We start from the raw sequence: 15,234 nt of genomic DNA on the forward strand, positions 1-15,234 counted from the left end.
CTTCAAATGTTATTTGACCTAGAAGCTTCCATAGACTAGAGCCCACTTTATTGGAAGTGGGATATGTTATTCTCAGTTGACATATATGTATGCATACCTAGGCATATAGAGAGAAAAGGTGTTAACTGTGGGGCCAAACAGCCAAACACAGGGGTTATTCATAATCAGTAGAAACCGTCATTAATTTGTTATTCATTTCAACAGTTTATATACTGTTTAACACAGTAGTTTCCAAGCAGTACAGAATAAGGGTACAAAAGATAAATCAGTTAAAATTAACCATAATTTTAAAAGAAAGAAAAAAGAAACCTTCACATGCTTGCTGAAATAAAAAGCTATTCGCCAAATGCTGGGCATTCAAATGGGAGGGGGCCTATCTGATCTCAACCAGAAGGAAGCGCCACAGCATTGGGTCCACAATACTGAATGCAAGGCTTCTGGTGGATACAAGCTATGCATCCATAGAACCATAGAATTGCAGAGTTGGAAGGGACCACAAGGGTCATCTAGTCCTGCAATGCAGGAATCTTTCACCCAACATGAGGCTCAAATCCACAACAAAGCCATGGAAGACCACTAACAGTGACTCCCCAGAAGATTTCAGTGGCTGGGCAGAAATTAAGGAATATAAGGAAATAAGAAACTTATAAATGAATACCAAATGAATCTGTCCCAGCCACGTATAGGCAATCAATTGGTCACTGTTGTGCTCTCTCGGAGTGTCATTGTTCCCAGCATCTCCCGAGACAAGGAAAACATTCCAGCCACATAGGAGCAGTAGGGCAAAGGACTTGTTCCATGCCAAGCTTTCCTTTCATGGATTGTGTAGAGGCTGCAATGCTCATTGTGCCTTAGCTATGCAGCTGCTATTACAGCTGCCACAAGCTTTTGCCTAATATAAAACACAGTAACACTGCAGCATGGGCATTTACAGTATATCACAAAATAAGCAAGGGGTTGTGCGGAGGGCAGGAGGGAGGGTGGAACCTGCTTAGCCACACTGTGAAATATAATGGTGTGTTTCTCATATACGAGAACACTTCTGAAATGAATAGACAGCTGTTTCGGTAGCTGCAGAGAAATACACAGGGAGTTGGTGATTATGGATGTTGCCCTTTGCTTGCCAGTCAGCAGGACCAAGATGATCCTTTATAGCTCCTGCAGTGCCCTACAGCATTTTACATCCATCCCAGGGAAGTTGCCCTGCAGCTGACCTGCCTCGGTTCTGCCTCTGGGTGCTGGCAGCCCATCTACTCAGCCTCTCCCTCCTTCCCCAGAGAGATGACAGGCAGGCCTGACTGGAGGCAATTACCAGCCAGAGACAGGATGTCACATTTTGGATCTTAGCATCACGGTCCTGCCTCAGGTAATATCTAAAGGAGCAGTGGCCTTGCTCCCAGGGAGACATTTATCTGCTCCTAGACCTGCTCCTCAAGCTTTCAATGGAATATTTGGTATTCATGGAAAGTCACCAGGCAGTTTTAAGGCCCAAATTTGTGTCTTGTTAAGAAATAATAATAATAATACATTTCATGAAGCCTAGTATGAAGTGACAGAATTTCTGTGACTAGCTTCCAAATGCCAGTGAAAACCCATTTCTCAGAAGTCTCTCAGCCCCCTCACACCTTCCATTTCCCTCGCCTCTTTTCAAAAGCCAGACATAGCAGGAAATTATCAGCCAATGCCCTAAACCAGGAAGTGGACAGAGCAGTCTTCATAAACAATATTTCCCAGAATTCGTTGCCCCGTTCCTTTTGAAGTTCCACACCGCAGCCAGGCCTAATTATTTTTCTCATGACTATTGCCAAATATTTGATTCCTGATAGATTAGCTTTTCGCAAATTAGGCAGTGGGTGAAATATCTACATATCCTTCCCAATTCTTGCTGCACTGTGGTGGGAGGGCAGGTTAGGAGCCACAAGCTGCAACCCTCCAATTTCCTCAAAGTTGCTGTAGGTTGGAAGGGTGATTCAATACAAACCAAGATATGGATCCTTAATAGCCTGGTTGGCAAATCATTGTGCTATGCCTTCTTTGAGAAAAGAGTGCTGTGTGGCAGACCAAGGCCAGTGGCACTTCACATGAACCCTCTGGCCATTATTGTTTTCCCTTTTTGCCTCTGGTTTGGGACTTGTGGGCTATGACATTGCCTGCAAAGCTGCCAGCTGCCAAGCCTTACTTTGGTAGTTGTGCAGAAGTTGCCATTTAAGCAGGTGCAGCTTTCAACCTGTTCCTGCATGAGAAGTTACTGTTGGAAAAGGCACTGGTGTGCCCCTGCAGCCCCCGAACTCCGAGCATCCTCCGGTATGCGCAGCTCTGGAAAAGGCATTTCCCTTCTTCTCCAGTGCACTTCATCCAGTGCCGTAGCTAGCCTCAGTGCTGCTGGGGGCGGCGGCAGCACAGAGGCACCCCCCCTGGGGGAGGGGCACGACGCATGTGTCATGACGTCATCATGACGTCACGATGCACGTGTATGCAGAAAGGGGGAATTTCCCCCTTTCCGAGGCTTTTTTTCGGCGGGGGGGGGTGGCCAGCTAGGAGGGGGTGGCAAGCGTGACACCCCCTCCTCGCTGGTCGGCCCCCCCACCGGAAAAAAAGCGACGGAAAGGGCAAAAAGAAGCAGAGCAAGCGCTTGAATGCGCCTGTTCTGCTTCCTTTTCCCGCCCCCCCCCCAGCGTTTTTTTCGGCGGGGGGTGGTGGCTAGCGAGGAAGGGGTGACAGGTTTGACACCCCCCCTCGCTGGTCGGCCCCCCCCCGCCGAAAAAAAGCGGAGGAAAGGGCAAAAAGAAGCAGAGCAAGCGCTTCAATGCGCCTGTTCTGCTTCCTTTCGGCGGGGCGGGGTGAGAGGGGCCGGCCAAAGTGTCACCCCACCTCCCCTTGACCTAGGGGTGGCCCGCCCCCACCCTGCGACGCCCCTGGCTTCATCAACATATATCAATTGATCTATGCACACTAATCTTCTAGCACAGGCATATCCAACTCCCAAGAGACTGTGATCTACTCCCAGTATTAAAAAAAAACAAAAAACTGGCAGTGATCTACCCATTGTCATTGGCGGGAGGAGAAGCGTGTGTGGGGTGGGTGGATTGCCCAGAATTGTTGAGCTATTTTTAGGAAGGAAGTGCCCAGAGTTGTTGAGCTTTTCCCCCATACCTTTTTGTGCATGATAAGGATCCCAAGATCTACCAGGATCAGCTAGGGATGTACCGGTAGGTCACGATCTACCGGTTGGACATCCCTGTGTATCTAGCATAAAACAGCAATAAGCGGGAGACATTGTAGAGCTAATCTACGTATTTATTTACACACTATGTACAGACAAAGGAATCATGGCGTCCTCTCTGTACGGCTCCAAGAGACGTACAGGAACAAGTAAAAGCAAAAGTACAGTACAATATTACATACAGCGGAAGATAAGACTGTCTTCCATTCCCACACTCTGCCTAGACAGGCATGTGATTTACACCAATCTCATCTGCAGCATCGGAGGCGTGAAATACTAACATCCTCCCCCATTTCAGGTAACCGATGCTGCATAGGCTAACGCAGCAGTAAGTGAAGTAAACATACAGTTGTCATATACATAGTATACCCCTGTAGGACCCATTCCACCTTTGGAACTACCTGCAACTGGACTGGCCTCATGCCTGACCACCTTGCACTAACATTTACATGTCTCAAACATCTTGCTCCTTAAAAAAAGGTAAAGGTAAAGGACCTCTGACAGTTAAGTCCAGTCGCAGACAACTCTGGGGTTGCGGTGCTCATCTCGCTTTATATGCTGAGGGAGCCGGCGTTTGTCCGCAGACAGTTTTTCCGGGTCATGTGGCTAGCATGACTAAGCTGCTTCTGGCAAAACCAGAGCAGCACACGAAAACGCCGTTTACCTTCTCGCCAGAGCAGTATCTATTTATCTACTTGCACTTTTTTGTGTGTGCTTTCGAATTGCTAGGTTAGCAGGATTTGGGACCGAGCAATGGGAGCTCACCTCGTAACGGGGATTCGAACCGCTGACCTTCTTAACAAATATGAAAAGAACAGGAGCCCAGCAGATCTTGTGGAAATAATCTTTGTGTGACATCTTTAGGAGAAGAAAAGCCTAAGGATCAAACCCTACACAAATCTGGAGTGGAGTCCATAAGACAGTTGGATGGCACCTTGCATGCCTCCTTCTGGCAACGTCTGCAACCAAGCTGGTGACAAACATATTCCTGCATTGCAAGGAGTTGGACTAGATGATCCTCAGGGTTCCTCCCAATTCTATGATAAGGTTTACCAGAATGATGTGGGAAGAAATGAGCTCCAAAATGTGTCCAACCTATACTTTTCTTGTTTTTCAGCTTCACCCCTAAATGAGAGGAGTTGGAGTGCATGTACAGCAGCAGGATAGTTTAAAACAAAGGGTTTCTGAAAGCTTTTTTGTTTCATTTTGCAAGCACAAACCCTCGGGATAGAATTTCTCCATTTTACATCAGAATGTGGAATGCCTTCTTGAATGCCATCTGTTCAGAAGCACCTTGAATTAATTGCCTTTAACATACTTTAATCCTTGTTTTATGCTCATCTTCAGGCTGGTTAAGGGTGGGGAAAAGTGTGATCTTTCCCCCACAGTCCTTCAAGACATCCATGCTTATTGATCAAGTGGTGATTCTTGTAATTGTCACTATGAAATAGAGGGCAAAGGAGTAGTTTTTCACAGATGAATAAATTCAAAGCAAAAAATAAAAAAGGTTCAATCCTAAGTATGTGCCTTGATTTATATGGAGCAGAAATGTTAAAGGTAAAACATAGCAGCCTGAAGTTCTAGTTGCTACTTTGCAGCTAAAACCATTAGATTTCATTCCTTTCATGTTATGTGGAGCATCTTGTGCCATGGTTTGCTGTCCTTCATCTCCTTCATTTTAAAAATAAAATAAAAAAGCCTTCCTCTTGCAATATTTCCCATGTCTTTAAATGCTAACAAAAATTTTTTAAAGGAAAGTGTACCACCCTCATTCTATTGATTTGCATTTCACCCGCTTTGCAGAGAAGTTAAACTCCACAGGTAACTAACTGCAGCTATGGCATGCTCCAATCTGTAGAATAAATGAAGGTCCTTAGGCTGTCTGTTGTAACTTCCTTATTATCAGGCTCACACAGCTGAAATGGAAATAGGATGATAGCAGGGAAAGGCGAAGCTATCCAGGACGTGCAGAAGTAGCCGAATTGGAATGCGATGAGTTAATGGGAGCTGGCAGCCTGAATACCGCAATGAGGTCTGCAGGCTGGTCTGAGCACTGCAATGATGCAGGCAGATATTCCATCACTGTTGTCACCTTGAACCTTGTGGCATACAGCAGTGTCATGGGTGTTATTTGGCATATGAGAAAGGGAAAGTGGGAATAGACTAGGTTATTGCATGGAATCACATAAGGCTGCATTTGGGAAAGCATATTGCATGAAATGGAATAAGGAAATGGTTTCCATCAAGCGAAATGACAAAAAAACAGAGCTTGGAAAAATAAGAAGGGGACGCCAGAGCTTTGCACCCCAACCCTTACAGCCCATCTACATTTTTTAAACATTAGACACACTCAACAGTCAGCTGAGCAAATGATATATATCTCCAGTAACAGATGCAGAGAATCTAAAAAGCTAGCACTGATGCCAAGCCTTCACCTCTGGGCTTACCAACACACCCTTACAAAGCACAGAAGGGGTTGTGTAACCAATGAAATCATCCTGTTAGTGCAAAGACTTCCACCTTCACAGCCTTCCTCTCCTTTTCCTCTCCCTGCACCACCACCCCAAATCTGCCTGTGGCTCCCCAGATGTTGTTGGATTCCATATCTCATCAGCCCGGCCAATGAAGATGGAACAAGCTTGCTTTCTCCTGCTCTGGAGGGTAGGACTCAAACCAATGGCTTCAGGTTACAAGAAAGGAGACTGACTAAACATCAGGAAGAACTTTCTGACAGTAAGAGCTGTTAGACAGTGGAACATACACCCTCGGGAGGTTGTGGAGTCTCCTTCCTTGGAGGTTTTTAAGCAGAGTATGGATGGCCATCTGTCATGGATGTGTCAGCTGTGATTCCTGCATTGCAGAGGTTTGGTTTAGATGACCCTTGTTGTCCCTTCCAACTCTACAATTCTATGATTAGAGGCGGCAGACACTGTAGTCCAATAACACCTGGAGGACCACAGGTTCCCCATCCCTGATTTAGAAGGTGCTTTTTCAACTGAGGAGGGGGGGACTGTCTACTAGGCTTGTGGTGTAAATAAAAAAAAAATCCATTTCATGTGTCTCTTTGCCCTGTCTAGCTTTTCTGGGCATTCAGTGATCCTGTCACATCTGTCAGAGGTAATAATGTTTTTAAATTCCCATACAGAGAAGGTTACACTTCACCACAAACCATGGCTGACTCTGGATAATGCTATTAGAGGGGAATTGACATAGAATACATTAGAGTGCTACTTGGCCTATTGTCATTCCCTGCCATGCCCAGGGCTGTTAATCCAAGAAATCAGCAGCCAGGTCAGGTGCTTTGTGCTGATTTCTTTCACAATCAACAATAAGAAAAGCGATGTTGGCCTGCTTGTGTATCCCCCCTTTCTTCCTCACTGCCATTTATTTACGTAATCGCAAAATATCCATCATTGTAATGGGCATGATGTGTTTGGAGGAAGGGGCTGGCGGGTGTAAATTATTGGTGTATGTTGTGCTCATAGAAATGTACTGTAAGTGCACCTTGCCCCCCAGTGTCAGGGGAGATGAGGAGGTTCTGCTGTCTATAATGTCCCTAATTGCAACCTTTGCCTTTTCTTTCCCCTGTAGGAATGAATTGTTACAGTTATTGGAAGAACGTCCTTTGTTAAGGAGGCTATTTGTTCACAGCCCACGGTGGTTAGCTGGTGTTTTCTCAGTTGAAGGGGTGGGGAGAGAGAATGTGACCCACCCCAGCAGCTGCAGAAGATTTTGGCAAAATCACCGAAGAAAGGATAATCTAATAGCACGTCCCTCAACTTTCAAGATAGGCACCCTCCATCTCGAACATTAAATGGTGCATTGCAGAATTCCTGTAGGCTGCTTGACAAATTCCTTCCTTCCTTTGCATGTGGTCAAAGAGACTATAGAAGAGAGAGGGTTCTCTTGAAGTTCTGAGCAAGCTGATATCTCCATCCACCTACCATCTTCCTGATATCTCCATGGCCCTGCTTTCCTTTTTCAGGTGCTTCATCTCAATTTTCCATTGACAAAACCTTTAATTTGGAAAGAGGTTTTTTCGGGGGGGTTTGGTTTTTTTGCACACCTCCTGTCAGGCCCTGTGATTATTATAAGCTCATCTGCCTAAAGGGACTGGCTGATTTATCTGCTTCTTCTCTCCTGATAAAGGCTCATAGCAAAAGCTCCCAGCTGCCAAGATAATATTTAAATAGCTTCTTTCATACACACTGTGTGCTTTTGGAATTTGATGTGTGCGCTCTTCACTCTCTCGCTCTCGCTCTCATATATTTCCCTCTAGATGTACAGGGGAAATCCACACATTTCATGTGGTCCTGGAAGCCATCAGAGTAGACATCAGCTTCCTGCTGGGTTCCGCATTCCACTACTAAGAAAAACCCTGTTTTGTATGAGAGGAGAAACATTCCACACAAATCAATGTGTTTTCGGGTATTTTGAAGGTGTTCTCCTACCCAGAGGTCATTTTGTGTATCTCCTATTTAAAGATGCTCAACGATTATTAGACAAGTTGCATCACATTGTAATGCTCAGCAGCATGCTATGCCTTTTGGCGCAATCTTCTGCATGTTTACTTGGACGTAAGCCTTACTTTCTTCCTTAGGACTTACTCTTGTCCCTGGTAGGTAGAATTGTGGCCTCAAGCTGCCAACAAGCTGGAAGTAAAGAGGAAAGGAAAGGGAATGGTTTGTGCAGATGGCTGTGTGGCACTACTGCATATGTGGCGTGGGAGGTGAAGCAGGCCCATCAATATCAGATTCCTGCAATCTTTGCATGAGAAAAAAGGTTACATACAGAGTTGTGCATATGTGGTCAATGCATGGGGGATGCTTGCTAAGAATCCTACCATTTGAACAGTAGTTCCACAGCAAAGACTGTGCACTAAGTTTATAAACTTTGTAGAATGATGCTTGGCATGGAGACATTGGATGGAGAAAAGTTCTTCTCCCTCTCTTATACCACTTGAACTCGTGGGTGTGCAATGAAGCTGAATGTTGGAAGATTCAGGACAGCTAAAAGAAAGTACCGGTACTTCTTCATGCAGGATTTCTGACTCCCAATAGTTTCTCTCTCCACCCTGAACTATAATGTTAAAATAAAGAAGGGGGAATGATGGGGGGGAGTTGTATAGAAAGACCATAAAATCCTAGTACTGTACTCAAAACAAATTCCTGGACTCAACAGTATGTTACTTGGTGTGTATATAGCTCAGTTGGCTAGAGCTTGGTGCTGATAACACCAAGGTTGCAAGTTCAATCCCCCTATGGGACAAGTTTCACATTCCTGCATTGCAGGGGGCTGGACTAGATGATCCCCAGGGTCCCTTCCAACTCTACAATGCTATGAGTCTTTGTATTTTGCACCTGATGGGTGGACCTCAGATTCTAGTGAAAGACAAAGTTGAACCTGCAAGGCCAACCAGAGTTAGAACTTTTGTTTGGGACGGGCGTGAAGGCTTCTTGTGTGGATCTAGAAATGACACTAGGTAAAGGTAAAGGGACCCCTGACCATCAGGTCCAGTCGTGTCCGACTCTGGGGTTGCGGCGCTCATCTCGCTCTATAGGCCGAGGGAGCCGGCGTTTGTCCGCAGACAGCTTCCGGGTCATGTGGCCAGCATGACAAAGCCGCTTCTGGTGAACCAGAGCAGCGCACGGAAACGCCGTTTACCTTCCCGCTGGAGCGGTCCCTATTTATCTACTTGCACTTTTGACGTGCTTTCGAACTGCTAGGTGGGCAGGAGCTGGGACCGAGCAACGGGAGCTCACCCCGTGGCAGGGATTTGAACCGCCAACCTTCTGATCAGCAAGCCCTAGACTCTGTGGTTTAACCCACAGCGCCACCTGGGTCCCAGAAATGACACTAGCAGCAAACAAGATCCAAGCCAGCCCATTTTTTAACTTCTCAGTCATCATAATCCTGTGCATGTCTCCTCAGAAGTACCTTCCATTCTGCTTCATGGGGCTTACTCCCAGATGGCTGGGTACATTTTTGCAACCTAAGAAATGCACCTCCTTCTTTACTTAATGAGGACAAAGTACCTTGGTGCATGTAATCGGCATAAGGTGATTCATGCCACCTCAGTCTGCTAAAAGCATGTGTGCCTGAATCCATTTGTAAAGATTGCAATGAGATCTTACCCAGTAGCAAATGCACTGGCAGGCTGCTCAGCTGCTTCCAATTTCTCTTCTAAAGGCTAATGATTCCCATTACAACTCACAATTAGATCAAATCTAAGTGTCTAGACAAGCAAACAACATCTCCATGCTGCCTGACTGATCAGAGATGAGGAGGTAGCACTTGGAATGATCCAGGAAAGCACTCGCCAAACATCTAGAGTCCAGCAGGACATCATCAAAACTTAGCTGCTTCCTCTACCCCTGAAACAAGCTGACATAAAAAAGTGCTATGAAATCAAGCTCCAAATATGATTGATCCTCAAGGGTCATTAGTCTGTGGACGTCCAGCAGCGAAGACATGCTGATTATCAGAGCAATAATCCTAATTAAAATGGAAATCTTGCATAACTGCTGGTTTTTATTTGCCTATTAGAATAAAGAGAGTGGATCATTTAATGTTCATAGTCATGTACAGACACCAATGAACATTTAAGGTAAGCTTACATAGGACGCGGGTGGTGCTGTGGTCTAAACCACAGAGCCTAGGGCTTGCTGATCTGAAGGTTGGTGGTTCGAATCCCCGTGACGGGGTGAGTTCCCGTTGCTCAGTCCCAGCTTTTGCCAACCTAGCAGTTCAAAAGCACGTCAAAGTGCAAGTAGATAAATAGGTACAGCTCTGGCAGGAAGGTAAATGGCGTTTCCGTGGTTCGCCAGAAGCGGCTTAGTCATGCTGGCCACATGACCCGGAAGCTGTCTGTGGACAAACACCGGCTCCCTCAGCCTATAGAGCGAGGTGAGCGCCGCAACCCTAGAGTCATCCGTGACTGGACCTAATGGTCAGGGGTACCTTTACCTTTACCTTTAAAGGTAAGTTCATATAAGCAAACCTTTCCAGGGTACTTTACTGTCTCTTGCTGAAATCAGTTGGACTGAAAATCATTTAACTGTGGTTAAATGCCCTTAAATTTAAGGCAAAGTGGAAAAACGTATTTGCTTATCCACCGTGGCCTTGTACCCATTTCAAAGCATTCTAGGGCCTTGTTGGAAACAGTTCATTTAGTTAATCAGAATAAGGCAGATATGTCTTTGTTGGAAATGCAAGAACTTGATGCTTTTTGTCACTCATGGTGGATATGTCAGTTGCACAAAAGTAGTGGTCTAATATCAGAAATGCAACCTGTAGAATAACTAACTTTTATATTGATGGGCAGAGCAATTCCAAACCATCACCCCAGCCATCAACTGGGAGTGGGCGGGGAGTTGGGGTATGATTTCACTCTTAGATCCTGTTGCATTCCTTTTGATTTATATCCCAAAAATTACCTATGGAGATATACAAGATGTTGTGACACATTATCACATCAGCTAGAATCTTGTTTGTGAAATACCGGAGGCTGGCAGAAAACCTAAACATGTCTGAATAGGAAAGCAAAGTGCATGAATGTGCTGTTTTGTCAACATTAATTCGCTGCGCAAAACCAGAGAAGGAAGACTGTGCTGCAGTGTTTTTTTTTAACGGAACTGGCAACTCTCTATTGTTAACTGGAGAGCAAATGTATAATTATCTGTAAATTCTGAACACATATTTGATTTATTATGACAGTTCAAATGAAATTCACTGATGTATTAGTATTTATGTTCATAAGATGTGGATTTACTGTTTGGGTGGAACCGAGTGTTGCACCACGCTGAATGTTCCATCTGCACAAACAAATCAGCTTGTCAGACACACACACACACACACAAACACAAACACACACACACACACTTCTGGGGGTTCTCCTAACCTTCCAAGCCAATTTTGGAGGGTGTGGTGGGGCACAGGAGAAGGAAGAGGAGGAAGGAAACCCCTGTTGTGCAAGTGGAACCCCTTGCCCAGGGCTCTCATTGGAGGGGGTTTGTTAGGCAAATCCTACCCTTTATGTTTTAGTGTTTTGCATATTTGTAACACAGAATCATAGTATCACAGAATCGTAGAGTTGGAAGGGACCCCAAAAGTCATCCAGTCCAACCCGCTGCAATGCAGGAATCTCAACTAAAGCGTCCATGATAAATAAAATAAAACACTATAAATAAAATCCAATGAAATGATTAACTTTGTGAACCTGTATAGAAAAAAAAATTTAAAATCAAACATCTTTTAAGAACCAAACAGGTATTAGTGCTCTTGAGATTTGGAGGTGCTGATTATGCAGTCTAATCACCCCTCCAAGTGAGCCTGAATGACTACTCCTGCTCATTTCCCTCCACAAAGAAAAATGAAAGGGCCAGTCGCTCCCATTAGCAGGGTAAAGACTACAAAGAATGATGATTATGGATTGCCTCTCACAGTTTGTCTGCAACGTACACACACCCCATTGCCAGGATCAATAGAGGTAGGAGACTGTTTCAGTGCATGTAAATTCAAAGAACAAAAATCCTCACTGCCCCACCTGAGAGCTCAGCATTAACTCAGCCCTATGGGATGATGGGTCCTCTGAACCAGGTATATATTTCAGCACTTCTTTAAGTCCCATACATTGAAGCCTCTTTGCTAGGGCTGCTATCTAACCATGAATGGAGTCAGAGCTGGGCAGGAAGAGGTGGCCCTACCATCCTACCTTATCAGCTCCAATAGCTCCTTCTCCCCCTGCCAATGCGCATCACAAAACCCTTTTTCAGAATAAATGTACAAAATACGCTAGCCATTTAGGACAGCATCCTGTCAGCCAGCCAGGCACTACTGGGACTGTTGTTGGCATCTGTCTGTGTCGGGAGGCAATGGAGGAGTGCACCTTTGGGGGGTGAAGACAAACTGTTGGAAGGTTACATCACCAGCTGTGGCTGTAGAGACTGATATGGGAGAGACATGTTTTGTTGCAGCTGGGGCAGATGAAGATGTCTGGTTGTGCCGCTGCAGGTGCACCATGCTATTTCTTCTCTCTGCGCTCCTCCCAGTGGTCATTCCTCTTCTGGTCACTGCTGTGTATACACGGCCTGACTGTCTGTCTCCAGGCACTGTAGTCATCTGCAAGGGATTCCCACACAGCAGGGTTGATGCTGCCAGCCTTGTTGTCATGTTTACAGACAATGCAAAGTTGGTCTACCAACAATCCTGGTGTCTGAAGCCAGCTCCCTGTAAAGCACATCCTCAGGGGATCCTGCCATCTTCCATTTTATGGACATAGCCAAGCCAGCATAGATGCTGCTGAGAAAGAAGCAAAGGTACAGCCCTTCCTTTGTCGTTTATCCCTAGGCAGCATATGGTGTTCAAGGCAGTGTCTCTGAAGATAGGGCAGGGATGGGGGGGGGACTGGTTCTCTCCCAATGGTGTTGGATTACAATGACTATCATCTCTGTCCATTGGCCATAGGGGCTGGGGCTGATGGGAACTGGAGTCCAGCAACATCTGGAGGGCCCCAGCTTCCCTATCTATCTCTTGACATAGAGGTTTAATTTAATTATCTTCCATGAATATGTCTAATCTCTCTCTCGTTCTCTCTCTATTTCTGTGTCTTTGTGTGTGTGTGTGTGTGTGTGTGTGTGTGTGTGTGTGTGTGTCACACACACTGATATGCATACATACTATGGAAGGAAGTTTGTGCTCCTAGCAATCCAGCCATTCACAATTATAGGTGTCAACTTGAACAAAATATTGCCCCTCCCCGTTTACCCTCTTACACTTCTCTGGCTGTCCCTGCACTCCTCTGCTGCATGCAACTGGATGCAAGCCTCCCCGCTGTGGCCCCCATCTGCTCACCTCTCACCCCTACCCACCTGCACGCAATAAATTTCTGCCTGCTTGCCCACTCACCTCTCCTACCAGCCTGCCCGAATGCCTCTCCCCACATGCTCAGAAAATTTAGGGTTGCCATATGTCCTCTTTTCCCAGGACATGTCCTCTTTCACATGGGTAAGTAAAATGAGAGTCGTCATGGCGATCCATAGTTAAAAGTAAAAGTTGGCAAACGTGTCCTCTTTTTTTGCTCTTCAAAATATGGCAACTTATGTAAACAGAACTTCAACAGTCCAAGCTCCTGTTGCATAAATGTTGGTGCTTGCCTTGTGCAGCAGCATGTTTGTTTGTTTGTTTATTCGATTTATATCCTACCCTTCTTCCTTAATAAGCCCAAGACAGCCAACACATTGTCATTATCATTATCATTATCATTATCGCTATTATAATTTTAAATCATTCTAAAAGCAGTTATTCTAAAAAACAGTGATCTCAAAGTTTCCAGGAACAATGTATTTCAGCCATCAAATGCCCAGGTAAACAGGAATGGTTTTTTCCTCAAATTCCTGTCCTAAGTATTATCTGTTAGGCTTATATAACAATAAAAAGGCCCATTTGGTGAACCATTCCAGTAATCAGAGGACGGGGCAGGAGGAGCTTAACTACTCCAAGATGCAATTCATCCTTCTGATTTAAAGAGAGAGAAAGAGATGCATATATCTTTGGCTCAGACTTTTCTTCATCATAATAGTGCCTTGGGCTAGGTTTCTACCAAATCTCACTTTTCTAGCCAGTATGGGGATAGTTTAACCATCCTTGAAATTGTTACTCATGGCTTCGAAGTAGAAATAAGATTTCCCTTTTCCCATTTCCCTTCTGCATAGTTTCCCAGCAAGTCTTTCTTTCTTGTCCACCCAATTTATTCCAGGCAGGCAGCAGCTGACCACAGGAGGTCCAAGATTACAGGAAAAACTGGGATCATTAATCAGATGAGATGGCTGAGCGAAACATGCATCTTAAAGTGCAATGTTTCAGGGTAGGAAACTAGCAGTGGGAACTAGCAGGCATTTAGAAGACAGCTGGGACCCCAAAGGTGTAAATGGATGTGGATGAAACCAAACAGTGACCACTCAGGTAATGAGTGGAATTGGCTGGCATGGAGGTTAGAGGCTGGCGTCGGGTGTTGTGCCTCTTCAGTCCTTAGAAACCGTTGAGTACAGTTGAGTTCAGTATTCCCTTACGTGCAAAGTATCCCTGTAATCAATTTAATCAATATTTTGTTCCATCTCCAGTGTTGGTATCAATTTCAGCCTGCTATACCAAGCTACTAGGAGGTTTTGAAAGAATTCAGAGGGAGCAGATGGCAGAAGAAAAGAGTTACATGGAGGAACTCCGAGCTGTACTAGCAGGAAGTTCCCTGGACCTTGAAATGTTTTAAAAATTCGAAGCTTGTGTTTGTACAACCTGACACTGTGGGAACTATATAGTTGGTCACGGCAGAGGGTACCATTTTTCTATAGCAGGGTGGTCCAATGCATGGCCCCAGGTCCACATGCATCCCTCAAGGCCTTTTTTGTAGCCCTTGGCAACATTTGATGTCCCCCACCCACCCTTGCACTTCTTTCCCAAAGGCAGATAAGTGAGGCACTGGGCTTTGGGAAGGCAATATGAGGCCTCCTTCCCAAATCTTAGTTAGCACTTTTCCAGCTTTGGGGAGGAAGTGGGAGGGCTCTAGGACCCTGCCAGAGTATTGTGCCTTCCCAAAGCCCAGCACCGCCCTTAACCAGCTTTGGGAAGGCAGCTCAAGAGCCGATGGGGTGTCAAATTTGGTTCTCGCTCCCCCAACCGCACAAGGCGATGTGTGGCCTGCAGGTTCTGCATCAAAGTTTTCTTGCAGCCCACTTGGCATGAATAGTAGTCGGACTGCCATATTCTATCTATAGTATCTTCAAGAGATGAAGCTCTTTTGGATCTCTCTCTTTGATGGGCTTTCTTTGCGCACCCTGCACATATCCATACCCTCAGCAATTCTTCAATTGGGCTGCTTGGTTTTTCTATCCTTTCCCCTATTAGTTTACTGCTAGAATTGCTTGGCATGTTCATGATGGACCATTGGAGGTTTGGGAACAATTCAGACATTTATGATCATTTGATAACTAGCTTGGAGCCTTCAATCCTGGCAC

Source organism: Lacerta agilis, chromosome 2 (genome assembly GCF_009819535.1).
Source record: "Lacerta agilis isolate rLacAgi1 chromosome 2, rLacAgi1.pri, whole genome shotgun sequence".
Lineage (NCBI taxonomy): Eukaryota > Metazoa > Chordata > Lepidosauria > Squamata > Lacertidae > Lacerta > Lacerta agilis.